Source organism: Emydura macquarii, unplaced genomic scaffold (genome assembly GCF_026122565.2).
Source record: "Emydura macquarii macquarii isolate MOO-44397 ecotype Brisbane River unplaced genomic scaffold, CSIRO-AGI_Emac_v2 contig_719, whole genome shotgun sequence".
Taxonomy (NCBI): domain Eukaryota; kingdom Metazoa; phylum Chordata; order Testudines; family Chelidae; genus Emydura; species Emydura macquarii.
Window position 1 is genome coordinate 5,641,717 of NW_027130856.1, and position 3,805 is coordinate 5,645,521.

Sequence of the window (3,805 nt, forward strand, 5' to 3'; positions counted from 1 at the left end):
CCTTGGTAGTGGGAGGCAAATAATGGCCTTGCACACTTGCATTACTGCAACCTTCACGGTGGACTTCCCCACTCCAGACTGATTCGCAGAAGATCGATAGAAGTCAGGAGTTGCCAGCTTCCACACAGCAATCACCACTCATTTCTTCACCATTAGGGCAGGTCTCATTTTGGTGTCCTTGCGCTGGTTGGAAGCATAGTTGGAAACACATGGAATGATGGGATGGAGAAAATTGCATCATGGGATGCTGAGCCCACCCCCATAAGGCACTGCACACAACACCCAGTGGCAGATGGTGGTGAGTTGCACGGTGGGATAGCTACTCATGGTGCATTACTTTCTCTGTCAATTCAAGAGCAACAACTGTGGATGCGTGCACTGTCACAAGAAGCATTGTGTGGACATTCAAAAGTGGTTTAATTACAGCAGTGGGTGAATGTCAACGTAACTTAAGTCGACTTAACTTTGTAGTGCATAGCCTTTGTCAATGGGAGCTCCTGATGATCAGCACTTCTGAGGATCCGACACTTGATTTCATCTTCACCATTAACAATAACATATCACATGAACATTATACTGTTCAGTTAAGCCTGAGGGCGCAATGGTCTACATTTCCAGTTCTGGAATCATAAGAAGACCAGGGACTGTGTTACTAAGGTGCACGTGCATGTAGACTGTTTTAACATTTTTCTTCTCTGTCTTTTGTTTCTACTGCTAAAAATAAATAGTGCTTTGTTTTTAAGATGGTAGCTTGATCACAGACTGCCAAAGGGAAGAACCACCGGGTATCCAAGTTCAATTGGACCTTCTGGGTAAGCACAGTTGATACACAGGGTGCTGTAGCCAAGGGCCTGGTCTAAGAGTGGGAGAATTGTGGACTTGTACCCCAGGATAGGTAAATTCACAAGGTCTGACACGTGAGGGATATACTCAGATTGACCAGAAGGGGGGACAGAGTGCAGCTGGCTCTGAAAGTGTGACAGGATTAATCTATTTTGTAGAGAACTGCTATCGCCTGAATTCTTTGTTTAAAATTTCTTCTTCTTCAGGTTCTCTTTGTTCATGATGAAATCAATGGATTATTTTTTTCTTGGACATAAGGGATCATCCATGATTACTTTTCCATTTCCTGTTTTTAAATCACTGCCAATCAGAATTTCACTGAATGAAAAGTTTTCATGAAGACTCTCCTAATGGGATTTCGTACCAGATTTGAGACAATGTAGCTTTGTCAGCTCCAGAAGTTGTCTACTATCTAATTACCTAGAAACACCAATGTTCTAAGAAGAAGGTTTATGTCTATCTTGGTTTAAAGGATCAGATTACATTCCCAGACACCTGGCACTTTGGGACAAATTACAGTCTGAGTCCTGCAGGAGTGGGCAGAAAGGTGGTGAGAACTGCAGTGAGTCACTGGTTGGGCTGCCTGCTGAACAAGGAGCAAAATCCTTTTAAATTCCCAATCTAATACAACAAGATAAAATAAGCTGAGGTGAGTGGGTTGTGCATTCTAGTAGGTTGGAAAGAACACTGTGCCTATCACATGAGATATTGAACAGCTGCCTGGGAGAGAGAATATTTCATGAGGACTTCTGGAAGCATTTATGTCAGTGGCTGGCCTTCATGATTGCCCCTGCTTTTGCTTTCTGCTCAGTTCAGCTCTAAGATACATTTGTGTAAGTTGCTGCTCTTCCTTGGTAGTGGAAGTAACTAAAAATCCTAAAAATGGCTGCAATGCAGATGAATTATATTCACTGAATTGCCCTGAGCCCACTCAGGACATAGGTACTTGCCTCCTTCCCATTCTGTCTGCTTTCCACCCTTCACTGCGCTCAGTTTAGTGCAGAAGTGAACCTCCACTCACATTGCTGAGCACTGTCTACAGTTCTTCACACTTTGTAGAAGCATCTTTGTACAACGCTCAGCAAATGCTGTGTGCTGAGATCTAACGTTCTGGCTCTGCACTAAGCTGGTCAAAATTTGACTGAAAAAATTCTCCTGATGAAAGATGATGTTTTGTAGAAATCTATTTTGTAGGAAATGCTGATTACAATTTAATTTTTAAGTGGTGAAAATTCAAAACAAAGTGTTTTTGTTTGAAATTGACACTTTGAAATGTTGAAAATTTTGAAAATCTTGACATTTTAAAATAAAATATTTCATTTTGATATGAAAAAACTGCAATTTTTTCTTTCAAAATTTCCAAATTGATTTTTTGGGAGGGAAATTTTCACTCTGCAAAAAATTCTGAGATTACAACTTTTTGTCTTTTTTTCAGGATGAAAACAAGTGTTGAAATATCAGAATTTCCTGTGGGACAAAAGTTTCATTTTCTGAACAGCAATATTTTCTTCACATCTTTCAGCAGTGCTAGGTGGCCTGCAGGACTGAGCTATACTCTACACACAAGAGCAATGCTGACCCACTTGTAGGAAGCCGCTGTGGCCTCCCACGGAGCCAGAGCCTGAGGAAGGACACGAGCGCTCTGATTGACCCAACTCACACCCTGCCCCAGAGTCTGCCCGGCAACAAAGGACCCAGGCCGTGATAGGGCCACCCGGCCAGGCCAATTGGCAGCCGCGGGGCAGAGCCCCAACAGGAAGGGGAAGTACAAAAGCCTGGCCCCTGAGCTCAGTAGGGCCCAGACTGCCACCAGAGGCAGACGTGCTGCCCCACCAGCAGAGGCCTAGGCCAGAGCCTAGCCGCCGCTGCCGACGACGACGAACCCCGGCCCCACCTGGGCCCGGGGATTGGATAGGGCCCTCGAGGAGCTGGACAAGGCAACCCGGCCAGGATGACTGGGCCGAGTTACCCCGAGCCTGGGGCTGTGCTCTGGAACTGCCTGGCTGGGCCGAGACCCCAGAGCAGCCCGAGTGGCGGGCACCTCCGGAGGCTGGGCCGGATTTGGAGGAACAGCCGACCGCCGAGCCCCTCCCTGCAGCGGGACAGGACTTGGAGGAGCTGCCCGAGGCCGAGCCACTCCCCACCTACAACGACCTGGAGGAGCTTCCCCCTGAAGAGGAGCTTCCTGCCTTACCCCCCATTGATGAGGAAGGACTGACGGCGCTACACCAGGTGGACTATCCCCGTGCCACGGAGGAAGCAGGTACTAGGGTCAGTGGGGAGGAAGTAGCCCAGGGACAGCCATGGCCTGTGGCTGAAGCCGCCTTATAGCCGGTGTGTTGTGGCGGGAGCCCCGCCGGCACAGTGGCTCCCGCTTCTGCCACTGCTAGGGCCCTGGGCTGGGACGCAGTGGAGACGGGTGGGCCTGCGTCCCCTTCCCCTTTTCCCTAGCCACCCCAGGAGAATTGCTCTCCTGACCCCGCCTGAAGCTGTTGCCTCCTTTGCTGACCCTGCGTAAGGGTTAGAGCATAGACTCCTTGCTCGCTCGCCCGGACTGAGGGCCTGAGTGATCCGCCTCTACTCACCCTGCCTAGGGGTTGGAGAGATAGTCTCCTTGCTCACTCGCCCCGACTGGGGGCTTTAATGGTAGACTGAGTGCTCGCCCCACATACGGGTGAATTGCCTGGACTGATCTCTCGCCAAACGCGAGCTATTCCCCTGTAGGAAGCCACTGTGGCCTCCCACGGAACCAGAAACGCTTACACCACTAAACAGTCTTCATTTAATGTTCCTTTTATAGCACAGTTGCTATAGCCTTAAAACTATGAAAAAAGTAATCGCCAGTTCCTCAAGTATCTCGGTGAAATAAACAATATAATAAGATTTTAAAAAGGGAAATTTACCATCAGTAGATTTTAATAGCAAGAAATATTCCATAATATTATATTTATCTGGTAATGCA

At 47.7% G+C, this 3,805-nt stretch overlaps 1 long non-coding RNA gene across 1 annotated transcript; it reads left to right on the forward strand.

Annotated features, from left to right (window-relative positions):
* The first annotated feature begins 400 nt into the window (after nucleotides 1-400).
* LOC137149291 (uncharacterized) lies at nucleotides 401-2,600 on the forward strand. Its single transcript, XR_010918725.1, has 3 exons — nucleotides 401-812; nucleotides 1,050-1,492; nucleotides 2,279-2,600. It is a non-coding gene; the product is annotated as an uncharacterized lncRNA (long non-coding RNA).
* Nucleotides 2,601-3,805: the final 1,205 nt, after the last annotated feature.